The 18,235-nt window shown below is 35.1% G+C and overlaps 1 long non-coding RNA gene across 1 annotated transcript in view; it reads left to right on the top strand.

The window, feature by feature from the left end:
* LOC143693462 (uncharacterized) overlaps nt 1-17,456 on the top strand; it is a 67,951-nt gene extending 50,495 nt beyond the window's left edge. The window contains exon 3 of the long non-coding RNA XR_013181157.1: nt 17,403-17,456. This is a non-coding gene — a long non-coding RNA (uncharacterized LOC143693462). The remainder of the gene's footprint in view (nt 1-17,402) is intronic.
* The last annotated feature ends 779 nt before the right edge of the window (nt 17,457-18,235 follow it).

Raw genomic sequence — 18,235 nt, 5'->3', positions numbered from 1 at the left:
TTGTATGCTCATAAGAACTGAACTTATCATTAAGTCCTATTCAGACCTCAATTGACTAAAATGAAAACTAAAATATGATTAGCAATATCCCTGAGTCTTCCTTAGTTGTTGTTTTCTTAAAAACAAAAGTGCAGAAAAACAAAACCCAGTCTATTTCTATTTATTAGACTAATTGAATCTAATCTCACCCTTTAGCTTATTTTCTAGTCATGCCATCTTTACTGTAATATTTCAATACCAAAAATTTTTTTTCATTTTCTCATTTTTGTCAATATCCTTGAAAATTCCTGCTGATTTTTTAAAGTATCCATGCTGCAGATGACATTCTGCTGTATTGTGTGAGGAGAGTATAAGAAGTATTAATATCAGTCTGAACTCAAGGTTAATATAGTCTTGCATCAAAAACTGGATAGAATGACATGTCAGCTTTTCAACAACCACTTATCATCAAATATAGACAACACAGTATTTCCATAAATATTTGAAGCAAAATAGTACCTATCTTGGTCCATGAATTTATGATTTTTTTCACTCTAATAACATGTACTCTTCAAGTAATGGATCTTTTCATTTATCATAAAGTTTCCTTTCATAATCATATTTCATATCTGACTAGGCAATATCTGACAAGTATGATATCTTGCTAAATCAAGCAAATATTTGCCATTAGTCAATATTTATATATACATAAACTAATACAAATATTTTAACTATTTCTCACATTAGATTTGGATATTGGCCCTCCTACCAATCACATAGAAAGATAGCTTCTATTATTTAAACATCTATCATGAAGAAAGGGCTGCATTGCTTAGCATTTAGGGAGGAATACTTTTTCGATTGTTAAAATTATTTCTTCATCTCAAGATCTTTTCACCTTCATCTAGGTTTATAGCCATGAAAAAATGAGTTCTAAGAAAAAACATTAAAAAAACCAGTTCTCACCAGCACTCTTTGAATAGCACCAAGGAGGAAAATTCCATTTTAGCTCTTAACTTATTTATCTATGCTTGCTAGTTGACCCAAATTGCTTGTATTCTTGCAAGCTGTAGTGCATTCTCATAAAATTTGCATTTTTACAGAACAGACATGTTCTTTCTCCCAAATGAGTGGCTATGCTTAGATTTGCTCAATTTCAAGCCACTGAACTAGTTGGGTTTGAAAAAAGTTTCAGTAGAAACAGATTTGTTTCTTTTAAAAAGCATAATTACCTGAGCAGTAATTCAACACTGGATTTTCATAAGATCCAATTATCACCTAAAAATGAGCCTTAACTGGTGCTTGGCTACACACAGCATAAAGAGATTTCTACCCTGTATTGAACACTTCAAGTATTATCTGGGTATGAAAATTACTTTTTTCCTTACATTATTTTTTTCAGTTCAATTTTTTAGATGTGCTTTTTACTTTAATCTCAAGAATTGCTTGATTAGGATCACTAATTATTTTTATCAGCATTCTTTTCAATTATTTCTATGTTCCATATCTAAAAAGCCAGATAACATGTAGAATACATTTCATGATATAAAAAATATCAGCAAGATAAGCTTAAAATTTAATTGTGATGCCTTATTTCAATAAAGAAAATTAGTTTGACAGCCATTAATATACAATAGAAATGACTGACACACATTAACAACTACAAACAGCATCCCTAAGATTATGCAAGTTTAAAAAATGCTGGGATGATATATTAATCAGTGTAAGCACTGAAAAGAGATGACAAAATTTGCTGATCGCTGCATTCTAACTTAAGCTGAGAAAGTTTTTTTTCCTAATTTATTCATTGAATTTCACCTCTCTGTGTTCTTGAATTCTCTGTGGGCAAATTAGAACACTCTCAAATGTATTAATCCTTTTATAGTGTCCAGAAAATATTGTTTGTGAACTATTTTTGTCTGTAAACAAATTAAAAGTAGTGTGCAAAACAAATTTCAAAATTCAAATCAGTCTTGTCACTTTAGTTGATATGCGAATTGAAAAACTTAATCAGAGTCTCAAATGCTTATAAATGTTTTCTTCTACCTGCCTGAAATTGCCTAGCCCAAATTTAAGAGTTCAGTTTTCCATAAATAGTGACCTATTCAATTTATCATTAAGGAGTTTAAGAAAATTAAATAAATTAAACCATTTCAATATTATGCTTTCTACATTATAATAAGATTGTAAGTAAATTTAAAATATTACATTGTTACATTCCTAAGGGCATGTGAAAGCAATTAAGTGCAGTGTATGCATCAAATGAAAACTAAATATCAAATTAGTCAATCTAAAACTTTTTCCCTATAATTGACCTCTTATTGGATTTAAATTAAACTCACAGAACTGTATTTCATATCCAGTATGTTGTAGGAAATATAAATTTGAATATGACTTTCCTCTTGGGCATTGTGAGCAAGATAGATTAACAAGCTGAAATTAAAAGTTACACAAGATTTCTTTGTTGTCTTTAGTTTCTCTTTTCACCTGCTATCAGTCTACAATTTACTGTATTTAAATATGCTCTTATTCAATATTTGTGGGCAATAAAAGATGAATTCACTATTAAAACCATTGAATTGTGTATAGATTTGTGTTAGAATTCCTCCCATTACATTTGTCAAAACTATCTTTTTGTTAGACTTTGTTGTCTACATATTTATTGCATTACTGTTTGCTGTTCCCTGTGAGGAAAAAAAAGCTTTTTATAGTCTGAGTTGTGCAATGCATCTGCTCTTTTCAAGTGCTATTAAGTGACTGGTGAACCTTCATTTTTAAGGACATTCTACACAAAATTTCTGAACATTTCTTATTCATTTGAAAAAATAATTAGCAATGAAAAATAAAATCTAAAATATTTTGAAATTTGATTAAAGGGTACATGTGTTGAGGTTTGACTGGTTATCTAGGAGTTTTCTTTTTACTTGAGTACCAGTCTGTAAATATCAAACAAATACACACAGAAATAAAATTTTACAAAAGGCTGTTCCATCTATCTATTTCTAAACGGCCCTGGAAATTTCAGAAAGGCTGGTTCTTTATATGTTTTTAATTGCTGTTCAAGTCTGTTTTGCCCATGAGAGTAGTTAGTAAATAAATGCTCTACCTTTATCTTGACCTTGAGTTTTCTCAGCCTATTTTCCTCTCCCTAGTGTTGAGGAGAAGTAAGAGAGTGGTTGTGTGGGTGTCTGGGTGTTAGCCAAGGCTAATCCACCACAAAAGCTAGCAATTATTTTCTGATTATTTTAAGCTACGTTTTATTTTACTCATAGTAGTTCATATTATTGTTGCTATTGATACTTATATCAACAGGAGAAAACAATATTTTAAAATCCTGTTGTTTTCCAACACACTTTTTTACTTAGAGAGCTTTGAGAGGCTGGAGTATTCTGACATGTTCTTTTGATCTCAGGTCACATACCTGACCAGTAGATGAGTAAAGATAGGGCTCTGTGGCAACTCTTAGCAGTCAAGTTGGAGGTTTAGAAACTAAGAAATGTGAATTGTCTCACTTTTAATGTTTACCGAGGCCCTGACACACTACATTGCCAGAGGCAAATTGCAAACATTTTTTATCTGTGAGGAAAGACCTTAAAGCTGAATTTCTAGTTAATTGAACTCATTTTAACTGGAGCAGAGGTGTCAGAATGGACCAACAAACTGCATTCAATGAATAAGGTTCCATCTAATATGCCCCTCTGAGCAGAGGGAAAGATGACCAAACTCATTCCCTTTTGTTAGCCCCTGAAGAATTGTATTATCTCACTTCATTTTCTACTACTATATGAGCTGCTTATTCAGAGCCCAGCCTGCCTGTCAGGTAAAGCCTCGACCCTGCTCAAGTCAAAGCCTTTTGAGTGGAGGAAGTGTTGACACAGTTTTAACAACTTATAAGGTTATTCTATTACGTACACATTGTAAAGTAAAATACTTGATGGGACAATGTAAAAACTAAGTGCAAAAATAGTAAGTGTATCATATAGACTATACAAACACAATACTAATCCTTGCATTATGTAGTTCATTATTACTCAGTCTCCTTTCTTCTTTTTATTTGTTGTGGCAATATAAAAGGGTCCCAAATGGAAGGGCCTCATTTCCAGCAGCTGACGTGCATGGCACTAGAAATACATAATTTCTGATGAAATAATAAATGGCTTCCTTTCTGTCACACTAGTCGTACTCCAAGAAAAATGTACGTGACGCTTACTTTCAAAAAATGAAGTAACGGCACAATAAAGAACAAAAAAAGACAAAAATTACAGTGGTATATACTTAAATACAGTATTATTTCAGATAAATAGTTATGATCTAAAATGGTAGTGTTCTTGTTATATGAAAGGCTGTAAATGCAGGCTTTCCTGGGGAAAAAAACTTGACTTTTAATTATTTTCCTCACCCATGATTTACTCCTTAATTGTTCTTTGTGGAATTTGATCTTTTGGTCTTTTTCTCTTTACTCTGTAACCTTTAAAAAAGATGTCAGAATCTTCTGTAAATTGCTTCAATTTAAGCCTGGGGAAACTAAAGTAATCCAAAGAAAGTTGTAGTTAAAATGATCCCATGAAAGAATATTAAACACACAGACGTGATTATGAAATTTTCAGAATACATCATTTTGTCTATGCCTTTCACTCATAACATCTACAGCAAGGAAGAAAATTAATATACACTTCCTGGCACATGACCAAAGGGATAACATTTCTCCCCAACTACTTGCTCAGAAATGCAAATCATGATTGATTTCTATTGTCTAGGCTTTCATTCTCTTATCAACTTCAAATCTCTGTTGGTTTTTTAAATTTTGCAAGAAAAATTTGACCAATGCTCTTAAGCGAATCTATTCTAATTATCTAATTATCACCTTGCCATCCCCAGAAAAACAGGAATAAACTTGGTAAGAAGACCATTTCCAATTGTGTGCATAGACGGTTTTCATAAGAAAAGTGTTCTCTGGATTACTTGAGAGTAAATGTCATTTTTGTTTCTCTTAATTTCCCACTTTAAACAGAAAAGTCAGTTTTCCAAGGTGAAAAAATATAGCAACATGCAACTTGTTTCATAAAAAAGAATCAATATTTTTAATATGTCTGTAAAACAAGTTAGACATAAGATATAAAACAAAAATTGAATAGCAATATAAGGGAGGTTTCTAGAAACAATTAAGAAAAAGGCTGAAGCCATACATTTGCAGTGAAATGAAACTAGGAGGGATTATAAAATGTGAATGCATAAAGAGTAATTAAGAAGAACAAGCGAGTGGTGAAGGGAAACAAAACTAATATTCTTTTTTTACATACATCAGGATCACGAAGTCTATACAGCCATTTGATGATCAGAGTACAAAAGGTATGGTAAAAACAAAGAAGCAGAAAAAGGTCATTGTTGAGAGGTTTCAGTGGTGAACCTTGCAGAAGAAAAAGGGGAGAGGAGAGTCCCATTAGGGAGCTGCTCTCAGCAGGAGACTTATCTGAAACTGAGTGATTGTGGGAGAGGAGGGGGAATTTATCATTTTCACAGATTTCCAAAGGCCTTTGGGCAAAGTATCTCACACAAAGCTTTTAAGTAAATTAGGTGGCACGAGCAAAGGCATTTGTTGCATAGATAAATGACTGGTTAGGAGAAAGAAAACACAAATAGGAGTAAGTTGTCAGTCCTTGAAGTGGAGACAGGTCATCAATGCTGGTAAGCAGAGGCTTGTGCTGTAAAACATATTCATCACTGACCTGGAAAGCAGGAGATTACTGAAAAGAGAAAGCTGCTGACAATACTGTATTATTCAAGATAGTAAGTTTGAAAGCTAACTGTGAGGAATTAAAAGAAGACTGTAAGACTGAAGGGCAAAAAGTGACAAATGAAATTCAGTGTAAATAATACAAGGCAATGTACATGGGAGAAAAACAATCCTAATTTCACATATAAAATTATAGGCTCTGAACTAACCATTACCTCTCAAGAGTGGTATCTAGGGGTGTAAAAAACCATTTCCTGAAATACCAGTTTTATCAGTTTTGTAATACCAGTGTTCAGAAAAACAAATAAAATGCTAGAGACAATTAGGAGAAGGAGACAGAACAGGACACAAGCTATCATAATGCTTGTATCTGACTTTGCCACACCTTGAATAATGCAAGCAGCTCTGATTCTAAAAAAGTATGCAATACACTTGGAAACAGTCCAGAGAAATACAGAATAATTTCTGTAGAAGAAATGACTGAATATGCTAAGAAATTTTAATCTAAAAACATTAGTGGAAATATGATAGAGGTCTATAAAAGGTCAGCATATCAGGATGGCAATGTATTTTCTCTGTTCACATTGGCCAAACCCTGGGCTTGATACAGTCACGTCAAGGTTGCGGGAAGGGATGTGATGAATATTTGTCTCTGTTCTGGGACATGTCTCTGTCGAGGGTGGTAGTGGAACAAGGATTTTACTGAGTCTAGAGGACTCAGGTTAGGAACATTCTTCTCAGTGTATCAGGAATAATGCAATGAACCATGCTCTGTATATATAGCACTCAGAGGTGACAGAAGGAACACACAGCAGCATTCTTCTTGCCATTCTAGTACCTGTATCACAGAGGAATCTCTGAAAGGCATTGAAGTGGGAGATTTTGATCGGGATGCGTATGTCCTAGGCCTTGTTCCTTTCTTCCTTTTGGTCAGTGGCAGGGCAGATGCAGGTGGCCTGGTGGGCATATCAGAGCTCCAGAGCCCAAGTGCCTAGAGGCAAAGAGACTGTAGCATCAGCCACTTGACAGGCCCTGTGAATGCAGGGCTTCTCTGGCTCATGAGATGCACATCACCACCAGCACCCACCTCCTGTGTGGCTTTCTGAGCACCAAACCCAGCATAGAGGAGTCAGAGGGAAGGCTTCATGACAATGGAGTGGAACTGGCCTTATGTGAGGCTGCCCCTGTACCAAAATTGTCTGTATTCCTCAGCTCCCAATTGGGCTTGAAAAACACATGCTGCAGCACTGTACAGCCTGGAGACAGCTGCTGCTATCAAACATCTGACTACAAAACTTTTCCAAAGCTTTTCTGAGTCTTTTCTCATGCTTATCATGAAGAAGTGTTGGGGAGACAGCATTTAGATGTACTTTTCCAGAAAAACTGTTAGAGATGGAGTCTGAATTATTATTTTCAGATTGGTTTTCAATACATATTCTAAAAATTAATATTAATTTAGATTTTTCAAAAAGAATCATGGTCCTTCTTCCTGAAAAAAAAATGATCTTTGTTTACTGCCTTTTTTTCCCCACTGAATTCTTCAGTTTCATGCTCCTTTTCACCCTGTTTCAAAGGAGTGGAGATAGCATAGTATATTAAATGCTTGTTCAGTATTTCAGTGCTTGAAATTTGAAGTTATTTGCACTTCAAATTATGCAATCCAGAGTCTGAAAATAAATATAATTTTTATTTTCCTATATTTCTGTAGAATAATAAAGTAATATTGCTATTCTACTCTGTGATGCTGCCTAACAAACATGAGGATGCAGTAGAAGAGCAATTTAATGCTTTGTAGGACACAGGGATTACAGTTTTACTTGCTTATTTTATGATTGATGCTGCAGAAAAAGGGTTACTTGAGTCCTTTAGACCTTGAACAGCCTGAGTCAAAATAAATAGATGGGTATCAAACTTTACTAGTTGATTCAGATTACCATTGGTATTCCCAGCTCACATTTTTATTGCATATACATTTTTTCCTCTTGAGTGATGGCAGGAAGTTCTATAAAACTACATAATACCAATTCTGATTTATAAATGAACAGTCAGAAGTTTTGAAAACAGTTTAAGTTTTTTAAATATCTTCAGATAGAATTGTTGAAGGCATTTTTATTTATATGAGCTACATGCAGAAGAAACATCTTTGAAGAATATAAATATGCATGTTGTTTTGGTGGGGCCTTTTTCTGTTGCTTTTTAAAAATTACTATAGTAGCTAAAGCTGAAGTGGTTTTTTTTTGGTAGACTTTGATGTAATTACATAGTTGAGCCTGTGCCCTGTCCTGCAGTGCAAATAGCACCACATCAAAAGCAAATGTCCTGCTAATTAATCTAAGCAATATTGAACACAGGGAATTTGCTAACCCACAGCCAGCTGAGGTATAGTTTACTTGCTGTGACATCTGGTACCTGTTATTTAAACAAAAGGACATTTTGTGAATTTCTTGTGCTCAGAGAGCTCTGATGGTGCAACCATTTCAGGTTTGAAAAATGAAAAACATATAAACAATACTGGGATTTCAGGTTTTTTCACAAACAAAATATTCTGAATGTGACTTTATTTTGTGTTTTAAAGAGAGAATAAATGTAAGTTTTCCATCATGAGCAACAGCAGAGTGTCAAATCCTGCAGCACTTTGCATCCAAATTAAATTTCTAAAAGGAGGTTAGAGTACAGTATGTGTAGCATTGAAGCAGGTTGATAACCTTTTCTTCAAGCACCAGAGAGGTGTTGGATAACTCTGCTTCTTAGTAGATATGAAGCATTTAAATACTCTCACAATAAGAACAGGAAGAATGAGTGGGGATATCAGGATATAAGCCATTTTGGTTTCATTATATATCTTGAACAAAATGTGGAAATTATATAATGGTGGTATATCTCAAACAGAGGAGGAAATAGGGACAGCCTGTCATTGCCATCCATCCTGAGTGCCAAATGGGAAGGAAGGACAGTGCAAGAAAATGGAATGCAGTTAAAGGCATACACCTAATACACTTATTGAACAGAAACATCCAAGGCAAAAGGAAACCTTCATTCTGTTATTTCCTAGCTTTTGCATGCCTGAATTTGCATTCTCATTGTTTAGCACTAGGTTTTATACACAAGGTCATACAGGTTATGAATTTGAAGTTATGTACAATGTTTATGAAAGTCAAAGCACTTTTGTTCTTAGTATTATTATTATTATTACCCTCTATTTTAAAATATCAACAGAGAATGAGTCAAGTGGCTCTTGCTGTGGTTTGTCTATATGGACCCTGGAGACTGATGAACTAAAAAATTATGCATTCTCTTAAGAAACACACTCTTTATGATATTAGTCTGCAGACATTCAATGTCATTGCTTAAAAATGTGCTACAAAAGTGGCAGCATTTTCTAAAACATGTCCCTTTCAGTGGGACATTTCAGGAAATTCATAGCTGAGTTAAACTATTAAAAGATTGAGATTTCCTACAAGTAGTTAGTGGTGTAAAAACCAATCCCTCTTTCACAGAAACAGAAATTAACCTTTTAACAACACCCATGCACAGGGTGACACAGATTGCTCATCCATGTGGGAAATCCACACATCTTGTGGTAAATAGAAAAAAAAAAAAGCTGAGCAGCATGTATTCATGCAAATTATACATGGGTAAATTACATAGTGATCGTATTTGAGATGCATGAACTCTCTTGATTGCTAAATATGCTGATGTTTTCATCTAAAAAAAAAGATATATTCAGACCAGACTTCACTACTACACTATGAGTGTCAAAAATACAGAATGGAAATTTTGTTAGATTATTTTTATGACTTCACAAAGGGATTTAAATAATTTCAATTTCAAATTCTCATTCAAATTATATTGAAAAGAGAACTTTGACTCTAAGGTTTCTCTTCTGGTTTCTGCTATGCTAGTATTAATTCTGAGTGCAATTTACACATTACCCTAGGTTTAGTCAAATTATCTGCAATTCACAGAGTTAAAATCAGATTAGTATCTGACTTGTTTTCATTCTGAAAAACTATTTTAACAATTTTAGATTAAAAAAGAAGTCTGATATCTAATGTTGATGAACTATGATGTAGAAAAAATGATGTTGGGTTGGAAGTTACCTTTAAATGTCTTCTAGTGCAACCCTTCCTGGAATGGACAGGGTCATCTTCAGCTAGGTAAGGACGCTCAGAGTGACACCCAATCTGACCCTGAATTGGGCAATCTAGCACCTTTCTGGGAAACCTATTCCAGTGTTTCACCATTTTCACTGTAAAAAAATGTCTTCCTCATATCTACTCTAACTTGTCTATTCTTGTAATTTAAAGCCATTACTCTTTATCCTATTACAACAGCCCCTTGTAAAAAGTATTGAAAGGCCTCAATAGAAGCCTTCTCCAACCTCAGTTGAACAACTCCAGTTCTTACAGCCTACACTCATATGAGAAGTGTTCTATCACCCTGATCATTCTTGTGGCACTCCTCTGGACTCTCTCCCACAGGCCACACTTCTATTGACGCAGCTCAGGACACCATCTGGGCTGCACAAAGCATGTTGATGGCCTCATGTCCAGCCTTTCATCCAGCAGCACCCCCAAGTCCTCAGCAGGGCTGCTCTCTGTCTGCTCATACCCCAGCCTGTGTTGGTACCAGGGATTGCCCTGATCCAGGTGCAGCACCTTGTGCTTGGCCTTGTTAAACCTCATGACATCCCCATGGACACACATCTCAAGCTTCTCCAGGTCCCCCTGGGTAGCATCCTGTCAGGTGTGTCAACCACACCACTCAGCTTGGTGTCATCTGCAAACTTGCTGAGGGTGCACTTGTTCCCTCTGTCTGTCATCAATGAAGATGTGAAGCAGTACTGGTCCCAGTACAGACAACTGAGGGGCACCACTTGTCACTGATGCCCTTTAGGACATTCAGTTATTGACCACTACCTTCTGATTGGGAATATCCAACTGATCCTCCATTCTCTGAACAGAGAATTGCATCAAATCTGGATGTCTCTGATTCAGAGAGGAGGATCTTGTGAGGTATGGGACTGTGCAAGGTGAGGCTGACAGGTCAGTAGCTCCCAGTGGCCTCCATTCTACCCTTTTAAAGATGGGGTGGGGTGTTTCTCTTTTTCCAGTGACCAGGGACTCCACCCTAGTGACTACAATTGCTGTGGAGAGTGACTTGGTAACTACATCAGCCAATTCCCTGTGAGTTTTGGGAAGAAAAAAGACAAATTACTCATTCAGCATATAGACCTTACTAGAATATATTTCTGATTTATTATATGCTTCTCTTTACTTTCTGCAGCTGTGGCAAATAATCTACACATTATTGGCATTTGCAGTTTGCTGTGACATGAGGTTTAAAATTTCCTTGGCTACTTTTCTCTTCTTCTTGGAGTCTCATTTTTTTATTACCTTTTATACATGTTTTCATTATGTAAGTAAACTGTATCTTTAATAAGAAGAAAGGAAACACACCTGAGTTTGAAGTAAATCAGATAATTTTTGTAACTTAATCATATGTCTTGTTATTACAAACATGGAGGATTTTCTTTTGTAAAACTCAATTTTTGTGCAAGTTTTAGGGTTCAATCATCTTGAAAAATTTCGAAGAACACTTTTGAAAATGTTACCAGAAGTAATGAATAAATAAATTCTTATTTCAATTTACAAATAACATATATTTATATTGAAGATTCCCAGAGGAGGGTAATTTGAACATTCATTATAGACTTATTATTAGTACAGAAACTAAAACATTTATTAAGATTTAATGAATAAAAAATGCATAAAATAACCAAAGTTTCATCAGCTCTGTGTTACCTAGTGGTTGCCTTTCCCCCTTTCAACAGAAACCTATTAAAAATTGTGTTAATTTCTATTACATTTGAAAAGTATTTTGATACTATGAAAATTAGGGCTGTTTAATAAAATGTATGCTAATCTACCTTTAAAAGGCACTTTGAGTAGTATATGCAAATCATGTTACTGAAGAAATATTCTTACCTAGGAATTAACCTTTATTTTTTACACCATGACTGAAGTATTTTTCAAAGTATATATTTTTAGGTATTGATCTAACATGCCTATTTGAATTAATCTAAGAGGAGTAGTGCATTTACTCTTTATTAAAACTATATATAATTTTAAAGTGTTTGGCAGGTGCAAATTTCTGGGTCTGTGCCATACATAGCATATTTCTGCCACTTTGGAGGCAAAGACACAGAAAAGTCAAGGTGTGTGAAGATGCGCATAGGACTAAATTTTATTCAATCTTCTGGTGCCATCTTGTGGGTAGATAAAGAATTGTCTGTTGCATGAAGAAATAAAGCAAAAGTGCACAAAAATCGTGTATTTTGTGTAGTTGAGTTCCCACAACAAAAACAGCTTCCATAATGCTTTGGTGTTTTTATTTTTTAACTCGTTTTTTTAAACTATGTCCTCAGAATTTACAACTACCTTAACTGGGCAGTAAACACTACTTTGAAGTGACAGTCCTCCTGAGAATTGTTTTAGTCAGTATTTCTTTCTGTCCTCTGAAGCAAATGTAGGTCTCCTAGTCATGGTGTGTAGCAGGAATCTGTGAAAAGTAACCTTCAAGTTATATCCAGCACACCAATTTTTATGCTTTATTACTGTATCCTTTATAAGACCTTCAACTTCAGAGATTCAATAAAATTCCATAATCAGCTATTTCCCCTTATTTACCAGTAGGAAAACTTAAGAATAAGCTGCTGCCAAATCAAGTATTTCTACAATGTTTATAATCTCATACCTTGATTAGCACAGTCTCCTTATCAGTGACCATCTTTCTTCATGGTTTTTCTTTTCATCATTTCCTATTCATCTCTCTTCCACATTTTTAGTGGTGCCCAAATTCACAGCTAGAGGCCAAGGTGGCTGGATGAGTGAAATGTCTAAACCTAGGCAATATTCTCAGATTCAAATCCAACAATCCAAACAAAACCCCTTACTCCAATCAACCAACCAAACAAAAAAAACCTGTTACCAGGAAAACAAAATAAACCAACAAAATCCAGCTAAACAAAAACCTACACCAGTATTTTTTTACAGGAACAGCAGTTCCTCAATAACATACTGTCAATGAGGTATTATTTAAAGAACTGGCCTGGAATATTTCCTGTTGTCTTTCTTGTTGAAGCTGTGCCACTGTGTTGCCAGCTATAGTAAGAACTGCAAGATTAGGACAAAGTAAGAAAAGGTCCCTAATTCCATAGCCTTGCTGACAATGGGCTTGTGTAACTGAAAGATCTTATGTTTTAATCTCTGTTTGTGTGGTTTTTCATGCATTCATCCACTTCATGTTAAACACACATTTCAAAATATGTTTGTAGAGCTCTGGAAGTTGTCCAGAATTCTGAGAATAATTTTCACTGGGAATTTTCCAGATTACCACATTACAGAATCATATTCTGGATTTCTTGTACTCTCACTGACTTGATGGATCCCATATTTTTGCCACACTGCCCTAATGACTCAATTTCAGTAGATGGGGATGGAAGATGTTGGTTTGGAAAGCCTTATGAAGAGGAATGGTTTGAATTCATCTTTTTCACTGTCTGGGAAAGTGTTCCAAAAATATTTGTCAATCCTTTCACATCTCATGAAAAAATGGCTATCATTCATGGCTGTGACTTTAAATAAAAATGATTGTAACTGCTGGCCTGTGTACTAAATACAGCTACATGTATTTAGTGTATTTAGTCTACACATGTGTCAGTCCCATTTGGACTGAAGCCATAAAATGGCATTTTTGTGGTAAGGCTCTGAAGGTGAATATTGCATTAGGTCATACAGATTCGTTTGAGGGTACTAAGCTGCTGTAAGAGTATAAGACCATAAAAGAAAGGAAATCCAACAGATACAGTCAAAGCTTGCCTTAGCTCCATTTCTGGAGCTGCACTGGGCAGAAGTTTCTCACTCCAGAAGAGATGCTAGAGTAAAACTATCATAGAAGTAATGTGGACAGTAAAACATTATGAGTGGAAGTGAATTTCAGAGCTCAAATATTTCATATGAGGGAACACATCTTTCTTAGTCATGCAGTAATGCACATGCCTATTTGAATGGAATAAACATTGATCTGTGTTTTAATGGACAATTGTGATAAAATGGTACTTTTGCATTTCCCAGCAACCAAAAAATGAGTCTTGGTGACCTTACATAGGCTATATTGTCTTGAGGGAGTATTGTCCTGGAATTGTGTGTGAGCCTTATTTTGCAGTTAGGAATTTTGCAGTTAGTGAGTAAGATAGCGAAGCAACGTGGATAATCTAAGGCCCAATTCTCCATGTCATTCCTTGCCTTCTTTCATTTAGACTCTGTGGGAACTCAGCACATCCCTCTGGACGTCCAGAGTTGCTGAGAACCCCGTGGGGGGCTCGGAGACCCTGTCATGCTGCCTGGAACAGCTGGTGGCTTGATTTTGATCCTTCCAGTGAATTTCCAGCTTGGCATGGGGATGTGAAAGCCACACAGGTTTGAATGGTGTAATAACAAGGTGTTCACAGGGTGAAAATGTAGATTATGTAGATTTTAGGATTTTTGGTATAAGGGTTATGGGGACAAGAAGGAGGAATCAGGGCGTGTCTTGTCCTTCTTTCTTCTTCTTGTTCTCCATTTTCTGCTGTGATGTTGGCACTTGTGGATTGGTTTAGAATAGAAGTGCACTGTCTAACATAGGTGATAGGTATTGGGAATTAAAAGTAAATATCATATATGTAGTTTGTAGTATAAAAAGACGACACGGCCTCGGGGGTGGTGGAGAGTGCTTGTGACTGCCATGCTGAGCTGACCTCAGCTGGGCAGAAAGAAAATTTTGTAGATAAGAAATAATAAACAAACTGAAGACTGAAAAAGTGAAGAGTCCAGACTCATTCTTCAGAGTGCGGGCTGCCGCAGAACCACCCCACACATCTCAGGGCAGAGACAGACAGCCGACCCGAGAGACTCAAACACATGTGTATCTACACTCTCTCTTATGAGCTGCCCAGACTCAGAAACAGTAGCTTTGTGTTCAGACATTACTGGTCTCTGAGAAAAATGTATTCAGTAGCTCTATATGTTTTTTGGAGTAAGTAACAAACATTCACACTGTGAACTGCAGAGTCACTGCCTTGAGCACTTCTGTACTAAGAGAAGAACATGATTCTTTTAGCCTATTAATCTTGGCTTCACAAAGACCTTTGAAAGAAAGTCTTAGAAAGAAATAATATAACAGATGCGTGCCTCTGATTGCATAGCTGCAATGGGATGGACTTAATCTGTAATAATTTATGCCAAATATTTAAAATTTAAGAGCCTAAAATTGTACAAGCATCCTGAAAGGTGACATGCTCTGCCTGTTGCACTACTATGGAAAAATTTGACAAGTGATGCAAACTGTATTCCTTTATTTCCAGTGAACATGTTGATATTGTACTAGGGGGATGCCTGTGGCCATATTTCCAGAAGTCATCTACCTGTTTGCTTCTGCTCAGAAGCTGGTGATCTGCTACTTATCTCTGTTGATCAGCAGTATTTCTAGAGCCTTTAGATGCAGAGGGACCAAATTTGGTCCTTGTAACTGGTACTTGTTTTGACATTTTTGTGCCATGAATTTTCCAAGCTTGAAGATAAATTATCTAGTTCAGCTCAATGTAGCATTCACATATATAGTAAAATTCATTAGAATTCATTTTAGCACACATGGATCTAAATGAGTAAATTAAACAATGTTAGGCCATGTTCTCTGGAGCTGGAACCCAGACACTTAGATTGTTGAATCTGATGGCTAATAAATTAACTTCCCCAGGGTGAGTCTGTTTTGCCCATGATAGTAATAGATGAGCAAGAACTCCCTGTCCATAACTCATGAGCTTTCCATCATAATTTTTTTGTTCAATTGAGGAGGTCAGGGATAAGGTGTCTTGGTGAGGCCTGGAACTCAGCCAGAGTCAACCCACTACAGGCAGTTTTGGTTTTCAGAGACTTACACATCAAGTAAATCATGTTGACTGAAACCAATCTTTTTTGCCTCTCTGAGTACCACTGGATTTACCAGCAGTTAGTTGCTTGTATTCAAGTATATTCAGGCAAACGAACCAACAAAAGACAGCAAGAATAATCAAGAATAAATCAAGGTTATAAAGAGGGATTTTATTTGATTTCCCATGGTTTTGGTGGTAGGCTAGCTTTGTGATTTTTAATCTGTTTACTTCATAATATTGATCGTGGTAATGGAACACTTAATATTTCAGCTTTTTTAAACAATATGAATTCTGTTTATGTGTGAATTTCATTCTTAATAATCAAACTGTGACAAAATAATACTAATATATAAAAATCTTTAATTTTCTATCCAGCATTACAGGTGTTTAAGTTAATGTCCAATTTCACAATGGTTTTATTGGAATTACATATCCATATTCCTCTGCTGCACGCCACATCAAAAGTATTTAGAGGATTGGGTTTAGTTTATTCTGTTCACACTTGGGTGGGCTTTAAAGAAAACTGGTATATTTGAAGGCCTGCTCATGGCAGGGGAGTTTGAACTAGGGTATCTTTCAGGTCCTTCCAACCCAAACTATTCTACAATTTGATGATGAAGATGATTGAAATATTTTCCATTGGCTTAATTATGAGAGGTTCTATTCCACCTGTACTCATTAGGTTTCACGTGTTATAGTAGTATTCACAGTCCCAATAGTGGAAGTTCCTCAATAGTGTTCTTCCATATCTTCCAAAAATTCTTATGATGCCATCCCAGCCATAGTGTTACCTGACAGCATGCTGGTTTCTGTATCTCTATAGATCTTGCTGCTTGTGACTTGCTAAAAAATTCCTAACAAATATTGTTGTCTTCTCAACAGAAAGTTTATGCTTTCTGAGCTAATGTAAGATAGAAGTTCCTGCATAGTCAAAAGCCACTCATAAACATTCTGAACAAACTTTCCACAGGGACAGTGATTTGCACTACACTGGAACTGCAAAATTTAACATAATGATACTTTCCCAACAAAAATATCATTAGCAAAATCAGGATGAAAACAATCATGAAATAGGTCACAGAGATTAAAAGGAATGTGTTTCCTTTTGTCTACACTAATTCTCATCTTCTTAGCCCTTCTGAGTATCTAGCAATTTGTTTTTTCTTTTTTTTTGCTGATGTCTATTTCAGGTACAGGCATCTCTGTGCAATTCCAAGTAGACATAAACCCAGACTGAATTCCAACTAAATTACTGATTACTTCTAATTATCAGAACTGTATGACTTCTCAGTAGATAATTCCAGAACCCAAATTTCATGGTGAATAAATGATCAACTCACTTTCCCACAATTATATATTATTATTGTATATTTATATACATATATATAAATATATGGAGGACCTTCCACTGTCTGTGTTGTAAATGTTGAATTGATATTTTCCAATATAGATATCAGCTTGACATGAACAATCAACCTAATTTCTTCTTTCAGACATCCTCTTTCAGAAGACAAATAAAAGGAAGGTAAGACAATGCAGTCAAATTCTTCAGTGAAAATTCTTCAGTGAAAGTTCATATACTCAGCACTTTGGAAAATAGGATAATTTAAGTTGTTATAAGTTTTAGAAGAATTTTAATATATATATATATATATATATATATAAAATTTAGAGCACATCACTCCTGTTGCCACCTAAGAAATTTCATTTTGGTTGCAGAGCCAATCTATATGTCCAATCCACATGTTCAACTTTAAGCAACATCCACAGATTAGAAACCCAGGTAAGGCATGTTTCTCTTTTATTTATGCTTTCTCTTATACTTCTTTCCTACCTAAATATGGTGTCTGTCTCTGAATCTCTTTCTTCTGTTTTTCACCTGCTACCATAGATACCAGACAAAACACATCTAATGGCTTTTGAAAATACTAATTTCTAAAATTACATGCTTCTTCACTTATATATCTCTTAATTTTAAAGATGCCTTTCACAAAGTTGGAGAAAGTAGTAAAGGACTATAATTTTCTCACTTTTTCAAATATGATAGTGTATTTTTGGCATTTAGAGGAAAGAATCAAGAAAAATAGCAACAGCTGCTTAGCTAGGAATATTTAAAGCTGTATTAAGTTTCATTTACTAAAACCTATTTAAAATGTGTGCTCCCCATGTTAAGATATACTGGTTATCCATTTTAGTAAAATGCCCAAATTAACAATAATATTCTTTATTTCCTAGTCAAACAGGTACATGAACTAACTGTCATCGTAAATGGTTGCTTTCTACAATATTTCTTTTGCAAGATTATTTGTCTTTATATGGTTGGAAAATATTTCCACAAGATCATATTGTCATAACATCTCAGAATATTTCAGAACATGAAGAGGGGTTCTTTCATCACAAAAAAATTAAAATGAACTGAAATAACAAGAGGAACTAAAAAAATTATAATTGTAGGATAGTTGTTAATGTGCAGTGATCAGATTTTATTGCACCTAATGTATAAATTTTCTTCTTCTAATATTGCTTGGATACTGCAAACTTTAGTGCATTTC

Source organism: Agelaius phoeniceus, chromosome 2 (genome assembly GCF_051311805.1).
Source record: "Agelaius phoeniceus isolate bAgePho1 chromosome 2, bAgePho1.hap1, whole genome shotgun sequence".
NCBI classification, from domain to species: domain Eukaryota; kingdom Metazoa; phylum Chordata; class Aves; order Passeriformes; family Icteridae; genus Agelaius; species Agelaius phoeniceus.
The sequence above is the reverse complement of the archived record's forward strand: the minus strand, read 5'-3'. Positions and strand labels throughout refer to the sequence as shown.